This window comes from Giraffa tippelskirchi, chromosome 6 (assembly GCF_054371585.1).
Source record: "Giraffa tippelskirchi isolate mGirTip1 chromosome 6, T2T-mGirTip1v1.2.pri, whole genome shotgun sequence".
NCBI classification, from domain to species: Eukaryota; Metazoa; Chordata; class Mammalia; order Artiodactyla; family Giraffidae; genus Giraffa; species Giraffa tippelskirchi.
The window spans coordinates 90,491,517-90,501,727 of record NC_137280.1 but is presented as its reverse complement, the minus strand read 5'-3'; the positions used below and the strand labels follow the sequence as shown (position 1 = coordinate 90,501,727).

Below are 10,211 nucleotides of genomic sequence, written 5' to 3'. Positions count from 1 at the left end.
TAGATGATAGCCATTCTGACAAGTGTGAAGTGATATCTCATTGTGGTGTTTTTTTTTTTTAAGATTTATTTATTTATTTTTGGCTGCCTTCCAATGCAGTGGGTATGAGTTCAATCGCTAGTGCAGGAATTAAGACATCATATTTTACACCATGTGGCCAAAAATAAATAAATAAAAATAAGGAAAATTAAAAAAAAATCCTCAGTTCAGGACACATGCAAGTCTAATTAAATCAGAATCTTTGGCATTGAGACTCAGTTGTAAGTATATTTTAAAATTTATTTTATTGTAGTATAGTTGATTTACAATGTTGGGAAATAGTATTTTTAAGCCTTCCAGATGATTTTGATAAAAGGAAGGCTGAGAAGCAGTGACATGTATCCTCATACATAGACTGCATGCACAAAATTAAAACAGTAATCAGCTGGAAAATAAAGAACAGCTTTGGGAAAATATATATAATATTTAAATCTGTAAAAAGGGAGTTTTTTCATCTTTCTAGAATGTGGATCACCATGATAAACTAGACTCCTCATTAAGTATAATAAGATTCAGTCACACAGTACTTCTTACATCTACAGAATCCCGGGATACTCTCCCAGCCCCATTAAAAACATATCAAAAGAAGTAATATTCAGGTGTAAAACCAGGAGAGCTCCACCCCATTCCTCTGTATACACATCCCCAAAAGGAGCCAGTGTCATGAAGTTGATGAGTGTTATTTCCTTGTCAGTATTTCCATAATGTCAATTTCATTTATGTATCCATAACCAGCTTTCTTAAAAATCTTGCTTAAACAGAATACTACTCTTATTGCCTCTAAGATGCTCTTGTTTATCACAACTTTGAGGTTAAGTCTCCTTGTGAAATACATAAAACTACTTCAAACATTTACCTGAGGCACATTATCATATAAGGATATACAATATTTTCTTCATTGCATAAATTTATATTTATATATTTTGATTTTAACAATTTAAAAATATATTTTATATTCATTTAAAAGGCAGTAATATATAATTTTATATATTTAATTTATATATTAAAATATTTAACTTACATTATATATATAATATTTGTTATATTACTTATATCAATTTATTCTCAAATAACCTGGAAGAAGGTATGGCAATCCACTCCAGTATTCTTGCCTGGAGAATCCCATGGACAGAGGGGCTTGCCATGTTATAATCCATGGAGTTGCAAAGAGACATGACTGAAGTGATTTAACACACATACATGCATTCTCAAATAATCCTGCAAAAATTCTTGTATCTTTCTCTGTACTGTACAATGAGAATTCGTATATATTATGTGAGGGGTGATTAGTTATTCAATTTCTAACAATTGGTGTATATTCAGGTTTACTAATGTTAACTTCCTGTATGTGTTGCAATAAAACATTCATTTTCTATAAACTAACTACCTGGGGATAATTTCTTAATATGTGCACATAGCATTTTCATCTTTTATATGTAATATTTTCAACCTTAGATTTCAACGCTGGACTGAAAAACATAACTATTCATAGAAAACTCAATAATCCACCACGTTAGTGCTTATATAGTTCATGTAAATTACTGCCTCATTCCCATAATTCACAGGTAGACTCACTGAACCAAAAGAGAATGAATCATTTCTCCTACCTTCATTTCACATCCTGGACCAATAAAGCAGGTTAGAAAAGAAACACTTATGAGCTACAGTGGAGGGGACTGACAAGAGGTACATTTGTCATGGTTTTAGTCCTGGATCTTCCCTAAAACCTAGATCAAGGTTTTAGTCCTGGATCTTTCACCCCCTGTATGTGGAGAGTGTGTAAATTTCTCCACCTCTCTGTGCTTCTATTCCTTCCTGGAAATAAAGTGTCTACCCACGTCTACAACATATGTCACAGCTAAGGGACATTTGGAATTTATAAATATTTGGTTAAAGCATTGTTAAGATAATATGTTAAGTAATGAAATGCAATGCCAGATTTAATGATGTTTTCTGGTTTATATGGCAAAGAGATCAAAGCCTTTCCTGTCTCAGAGCATCAGAGCACGGAATGAAATGAAGTATAAAATGTGTCTCAGTCCATGCAATCAGATGTACCATGTCCTTCTTTTCTGACTCTTTTTTCTCCGTATTTATGAAAATTTTTGCAATAGTTTTTCAATCATTGAATCCTGCAAATGCTATTAAATAGAAAATAATAGGTCTCATTGAAAGTCCATGACCTAGACACAAACAAGCACTATTTTATCTTGTCTCTGGTCCTATGGGACATTCTGAAAAGGATGAAACACAGCAGGATCCAGTGGTCCTTCCCTCCATATCCTCTGCCTGCCTTTTGTCTGTGGAAAAACTTCAGTCAAAGAATAAGTTTAATCAGAGAAACGAGAACATGAAAAAACAAGGGAAAACAGTTAAAGGAGACCAAATAATAATAATGTTCATTAAGCATAGTCAAGGACCTTTAGTTCCTCCTCAAGGGCTATAGGTAATATTCTGAGCCTTATTCTGTGAGCTGTCTTACTGAAACCCTCACCAAGTGGAGAAGTTAACTACATGGATAACTACTGTAGCCATGACATAAGCTGCCACAGTTTCGAGCATTGACCTCAAAGAAATGGAAACAAACCGACCCTAGAATTGAAGATTAACTGTACCTAAAACAACTAATATGATGCTGTTCAGGCCACCGATGACCAATTTGAAGATGACTGTCAGAGCTGACTGTACTGTTTCTGCATGTAGCCCCCTCCCTCAGCCTATGAATCTCTTCCCTACTGACTGTCAGTGAGGGGGAGTTGGCCTTTGGACAGATGTCACCATCCACCAGTTGCCCACATCTGAAGTAAAGCAAATTTTCCTTTCCATCAACCTGGCCTGTTTATTGGCTTTTGAGCAGTGAGCAGCTGGACCCTACCTTTCAGGAACAAGTCTACGATGTGGAAGTCATATTGCCTAACTTTTTTCCTATTAAAAATGGAAAAATTTGTTCAATATTTAATTATTTTTTTTAAATTCTTGGTGCCTCCTCTGTAACAACAAAGTATAGGGTCTGGGGATTCAGAAATAAATGAGCCTCAGTCATTTCACATAGTTATTTCATAGAAGGCATCCATTATTTGTTTAGTCCTACTTCAGTGGCATTGTATCAACAAGGAATCAATACATTTGACAATCCTACATCTCAGAGATACTATGAAATTGCCCCATAATATGCTAAGAATAAGGGGAGCACACAGGATTCAAAAGCAAGTTGTCAGTCTCTGAGTCCCACACTCTTAATTTTGTTGTTTCCAGACTTTCTGAAAGATTTAAGTAAAGGTGAAAAAGTGAAAGTGGACACGCTCAGTCGTGTCCAGCTGTAGGCTCTGTCCTTGGGAATTCTCCAGGCAAGGAAACAGGAGTGGGTTGCCATTTCCTTCTCCAGGGGATCTTCCCAACCCAGGGATTGAACACAGGTCTCCTGCATTGAAGGCAGGTTCTTTACAGTCTGAGTCACCAGGGAAGCCAAAGGTACCAAGGTCTAATCAGAGATATGTCTGAGGTATATTTATTAATGTTTTTATTTTCCTGAGTACAAATGAACAACAAGACTCTGACTTTATATTCCCTTTTGTGATTGAGTAGGTTATTATAAGTGGATAAGGAAGTGAACAGTTAAAATCCAGGAGCAGGGTAAACAGAGAGATCTGCCTTGAAGGGTCTGGGTTCCTTCTCTCTATGAGTTTGGCTGTGATCTCAGCCACCTTTCCTTCCTATGAGCGATGCAGCAAGTGCAGCCTTTGTGTCTTCTGGAAAACTCCAAAGGGAAGGGTGTGGTAAGCAGGAAGTCTCTGCCAGGACTGCCCAGTCATGTCACTCTGGATTTGCAGGGGGCACTGTCCAGGTGCTCTTTGTCTGGAGGAAGTCTGCCCAGATTCACCGGCTTCAAATCTGGCTTCAACCCTATCTAACTTATGACCTGGTACAAGTTACAGAAAATGCTGTGAGCCTTTCCTCTTCTTAAAGTGCTAATGAGGGCTTCTCTGATAGTTCCGTGGTTAAGAATCCACCTGCCAATGCAGTGGACATGGGTTTGATCCCTGTTCCAGGATCCCACATGCCCCAGGGCAAGTAAGCCCATCTGCCACAACTACTGAGTCCATGCTCCTCGAGCCCATGCTCAACAGAAGCCACAGCAATGAGAAGCCTGAGCACTGCAACTAGAGAGTAGCCCCCCTCCTTCTGCAACTAGAGAAAGTCTGTGTGCAGCAATGAAGACCCAGCGCAGCTAAAAAAAAAGTATTAATAATGTGTCTGCACTTATAATCTGGAGGGGTTATGCAGATGAAATCCAACAACATATATGAAACAGACCTCAATGTCTGGCACTGGGGATGACCTCAGCAACAGTACGTGATATTATGGTTAATGTTATCCTCCTTATCATCCTCATCACTGCTTTCAGGATCATTAGAACTGTTTACTGGAAGTTTACAGAGACCTGTGTGCTGCTATAGTTGGAGAGATGCCAGCCAGAATCAGAACCAATAAGGATGGAAGTAGACCTCTGATTGAGAGTTCTCACAACCTAATCAGAACCGAGAACTTAAACTTCATAGGGCTCTGATTCAAAATCTTGTATGTCGGTGCCCTCTCATCTTTCCATCTCTATTGTTATGTTTGTTCCTCCTGAACAGGAAATATTGCTCCCAGTGGTCCCTCCTTCAATCACTGTCACCCCCTCAACACTTACTGGGGTGGGCTGCATCTCTGCTGGAGCACGACCAAGGAGCATAGACTCACTGCCCCTCTCCTGCCTGGTGTGTGATGAAGTCTCAGGGTCTCTTCTCAGGACGGGCAGGAAGACAGACTCAGGTGGGGAACGTCCAATGCAGGTGCTTCCAAATGGAGGAGACACAGGTATAGAACCACATGCTTTGAACTGGCAAACTAATGTGTAGATGGCACCAGACAATTATTTACGATGATATGACCTAGGGCTTAATGCACAAAGGGCATAATTAGCCAATTGGTCCATGTTGTCCCAATCTCTGGAGACTTGTTAATATTAATGGAAAAGGTAAAAAACAGGAAAAGTGAATATCCTTAGGAGGGTCTGGGACCCTCTCTCCTCAGGTGGTAGTCCACGTTTACTTCTTCCTTCCAATTTGCAGGATTTTAACATAAAATTCAGGCTTTTGTTTTTTTTAACCACTTGATGTGAAATTTTGTTATCTGTAAATCCATTTTATTTCATGTGAAATCTATGCACCATTAGGTCTACACCAAGGATATGAGACGATACCTTTTTCATTTTCTCAGTTATTATTTGTCTCTAAGTATAACTTAGAACTTCTCTTGTAGCTCAGTCATTAAAAAATCTGCCTACAATGCAGCAGACTGGGGTTTGATTCCTGGGTCAGGAAGATGCCCTGGGGAAGGAAATGGCAACCCACTCCAGTATTCTTGCCTGGGAAATCCCATGGACAGAGGAGCCTGGCGGGCTACAGTCCATGGGGTCGCAAAGAGTCAGACATGACTTAGCAACTAAGCCACCATCAAGGATAATTTATTTTCTTTTCCTTAGTCTTTGCTTTGGTTGGCATTTTATAGGATGGATATTTACATGTTTTTATTATTTGCTTCTCTGAATATGTCATCAGCTCTAAGAGTTTGCTCTAATTGTATTCATTGGCATATTAGAAAACTATTGATTTTTACACATTTGTTGGTAACTGGTACTTAATTAAATGGCTTCCTAGGTGGTGCAGCGGTAAAGAATTCTCTTGGCAATGCAGGAGATACAGGAAATATGGATTTGAACTCTGGGTTGGGAAGATCCCATGGAGAAGGAAATGGCAACTCACTCCAGTATTCTTGCCTAGAAAATCCCAAGGACTGAGGAGACTATGAAAGTGAAAAGTGGAAGTTGCTCAGACATGTCCAACTCTTTGTGACTCCAAGGAATTCTCCAAGCCAGAATACCAGAGTGGGTAGCCTTTCCCTTCTCCAGGGGATCTTCCCAACCCAGGGGTCAAACCCAGGTCTTCCACATTGCAGGCAGATTCTTTACCAGCTGAACTACAAGAGAAGCCCAAGAATACTGGAGTGGGTAGCCTACCCCTTCTCTAGTCTATGGGGTTGCAAAGAGTCAGACACAACTGAGCAATGGGCATGCATGCATGAATGTAAGAACACAAGATGGTAAACAGAGCAGTGATTTTAAGAGCCCCAGCCCAAAGCAAGTGCAGAAGTGTGAGTTTGGAGCAGAGAGAGTAGCTTCATAACCAGCACTTAACACCCGACTGTATGGTGTAGAGAGAGACTATATGTGAAGAATCATTATCAGAAAGGAGAAAATTGCCTGTTGCCATGGTAAGCTCTTCACATCTTCCCACCTTGAGTTCTGATATTGTCCAAGAGCTGTTAGGATTCAAGGTGTACAAATCATCTTGGAATCAAAGATATGACTGAGATCAGAAGTTCTCAACCTTGTCTACACACTGGATCCCTTTAAGTGCTTTTAAAATTCCTCAGGACACACTCAAGTATAATATCAGACTCTGGTTGTGAGACCCAGTTGTCAGTGTTTTTAAACTTCCTGATGATTTCAATAATAACCAAGGTTGATGTCACATCTAACCTGTGTAATAGACTTCAAACTTGAGAAAATTTTGTGGAAAATACATCAGAGCTGTGAAAAGAGATGTGAAATTTAAATATATAGAAAGAGTTATTAATCTTTTCAGGATCCTTGAACCACAGATAATTAACAATAGAATCACCATAGATGAAAACTACTCAATCATGTCATGATTAAGATGGACAAAGGATCCTAGAAGTCTCCCCCAGTCCCATTAAAACAATACCAAAAGAAGAAACACTCAGTTGTTCAGCAAGGAGAGGCATCAAGGCTGCAAGAGCTACAAAAATGATGAGATGAGAGAGGTAGGATTTCAGGTCAACATGCTTAGTTTTACTGCATTTTCCAGCCTACACTTCGAATAGGTGGCACAGGGACTGAGGTTAGATTATTTTTCTGAGGAACCTCCACATGGCCCTTTTGATATGTTGGTTCCTCAGGCTGTAGATGAAGGGGTTCAGCATGGGGGTGACCACAGTGTACACCACAGAGGCCACTGCATCCTTCCTGGGAGATTGTGAGATGGCTGAACTGAGGCACACACCAAGACCTGTTCCATAAAATAAGCAAACAACTGCCAGGTGAGAGCCACAGGTGGAGAAGGCTTTGTATTTCCTACCTGATGAGTGAACTCTCAGAAGGGAGGAAAGAATTTTACAGTAAGAGAGAAAGATTCCAGAGAAAGGAATAAAACCAAAAATGGCACCAACAAAATACATGACTATATTTTTTGTGAGCATGTCAGAACAGGTAAAGTTGAGCAGTTGAGAAGGGTCACAGAAGAAATTAGATATTTTCACATCCTTGAAGCAGGTAAGTTGTAACACAATCAAATTCTGCACTTGAGAGTTCAAAAGGCTAACCAAAAAAGACACTGAAATTAATTTGCAACAGGTGCAGGGGTTCATGATGACCTGGTAGTGCAGTGGGTGACAGATGGCCACAAACCTGTCATAGGCCATCACAGACAGAAGCATACAATCCATCCCACCAAAGAGGATAAAAATGGACATCTGTGTCAGGCAGCCTGCATAGGAGATGACTCTGCTATGAGACTGGATGTTCACAATCATCTTGGGGACCGTGGTGGAACTGAAACCTATGTCTGCCAAGGATAGGTTGGAGAGGAAGAAGTACATGGGGGTGTGAAGGTGGGGGTCAGAGGAGACTGCCAGAATGATGAGCAAGTTTCCCAGCACGGTGACTAGGTACATGGACAGAAAGAGTCCAAAGAGGAAAGGCTGCAGTTCTGGATCATCTGAAAGACCCATGAGGAAGAGTTCTGATACATTTCTTGGGTTTTGTGGCTCTATGCAGATTGCACACCTTAAAAAAAAAAAGAATTAGTGGAAAAAAGGAAATAATTATATGGTCATGCAGTACTGTGTCCATATTTTGGATTCTAGGAATTCATTTCTAAGATCATACACCCCAGGGCCTTCAGCAATATATCTCAGTGTGACAAATTCTATATGCTCAGAACTGTTCCTTCATTGCTTTCTCCTTCTCCACCTCTCTCTATACACAATTATTTTGTAGGTCCTGGACTGAAGGGTAAAAGAGGTGCAAGAATATTGGAGATACTAAATCCATGATCTCAGTAAAAAATAGTCTTCTCTTCAGAAAAAATCTAGAATGATAACTGCCCCCTCTAAGAAAAAGTAATATATGTATAATTATGGCTAATTTGCATTGTTGTATGGCAGAAACCAACACAACATTGTAAAACAATTTTCCTCCAATAAAAAAAAGTTAAAAAGAGAAAAATATTCAAATAGAAAGAAAGTGAGGCATAGTTATATAAATCTTATTTTATTAAAATACAGTCTAGAAATTTCCTTTATTTAGAATGTTTATAAGCACTCTGTGAAACATAGGACTGTGTCATCTGAATTCTAAATTGAAGATTAACAGTCAGAAAACATTTTTGTGTCATAGTAATCTTCATAATTTTTATCATTCTTTGAGTTCCTGAATTTCCTGTTTCAAACAATAAGTATTTACTCAAAAATGAGAGTTGTCCTTTATTTAATTAATTGATTTATTTGAGAGTTGTCTTTTAAAAGTCGTTAAGTATATACTTCATACCATTGGTTTTGCTGGAACCAAACTACAATAAGTATGGTTTCGTTAAGTGTACATAATGAAACATCACTGAGGATCGCAAAAATGATGTTAGTACACGTGAACGTGAAAGTTGCTCAGTCGTGCCCTACTCTTTGCGAACCCATGGACTATACAGTCCATGGAATTCTCCAGGCCAGAATACTGGAGTGGATAGCCTTTCCCTTCTCCAGGGGATCTTCCCAACCCAGGGATCGAACCCAGGTCTTTCATATTGCAGGCAGATTCTTTACCAGCTGAGCCACAAGGGAAGCCCAAGAATACTGGAGTGGGTAGCCTATCCCTTCTCCAGGGGATCTTCCCAACCCAGGAGTCAAACTGGGGTGTCCTGCACTGCAGGCGGATTCTTTACCAACTGAGCTACCAGGGAAGCCTCAGAGCTCTGTTAATGTTTATACAATAATAAAATTTTGAAACATTTGAATTTTTTTTTTAACATGAGGTTATTTGTTTCAACCCAATATGTATAATCTTGGTGCTTCCCTGGTGGCTCAGCTGGTAAAGAATCCTCCTGCAATGTGGGAGACATGGGTTTGATGCCCCAACTGTTTTGCGACCCCATGGACGATAGCCTGCCAGGCTCCCCTCTCCACGGGATTTTCCAGGCAGGAATTCCGGAGTGGGGAGCCATTTCCTTCTCCGGGGAAACTTCCCGACCCAGGGATGGAACTCACATCTCTTGCATGGGCAGGAAGATTCTTTACCAACGGAGCCACCAGGAAAGTCCCCATAAATGCTTGGATAGATAGAGATACAGATAAATAGATTGAAAGTTAGGTATAGACAAGTAGATAGATAGATAGATAGATATACAGATAGGTAGATGGTGTTTTAGTTGTTAAGTCATGTCTGACTCTTTGCAACCCCATGGCCTGTATCCAGCCAGGCTCCTCTGTCCATGGGGACTCTCCAGGCAAGAATACTGGAGTGTGCTGTATGGCAATGTTTAAGTACATCCATGTTTCTGTAAATGGGATTATTTCATTATTTTTTTATGACTGACTAATGGAATATTAGTCATACCAAGTGAAGTAAGTTAGAGAAACACAAGATATCATATGATATCAGTTATATGTGTAATGCTAAGAAAATGGTATGAATGATCTTATTTTCAAGAGACATGGAGTCACACATGAAGAAAACAAACTTATGGCTACCAAAGGGGAAAGAGGGGGAGGAATAACCTAGGAGTCTGGGATTGACATATACACACTACTATACATAAAATGACCCAGATGTGATCCCTGGGTTGGGAAGACTCCCTGGAGGAGGGCTGGGCAACCCACTCCAGTATTCTTGCCTGGAAAATGCCATGGACAGAGGAGCCTGGTGGGCTACAGTCCATGGACCCTCAAAGAGTCAGACAAGACTGAGTAACACATTCATCAAAAAAATAACTAATAAAGGACCTACTGTATAGAACAAAGGATTCCACTCAATATTCTGTAATAACCTCTATGGAAAC

The 10,211-nt window shown here is 39.7% G+C and overlaps 1 pseudogene; it reads right to left on the bottom strand.

The window, feature by feature from the left end:
- Positions 1 to 7,005: 7,005 nt before the first annotated feature.
- On the bottom strand, positions 7,006 to 7,998 carry LOC145510950 (olfactory receptor 7E178-like; annotated as a pseudogene).
- Positions 7,999 to 10,211: the final 2,213 nt, after the last annotated feature.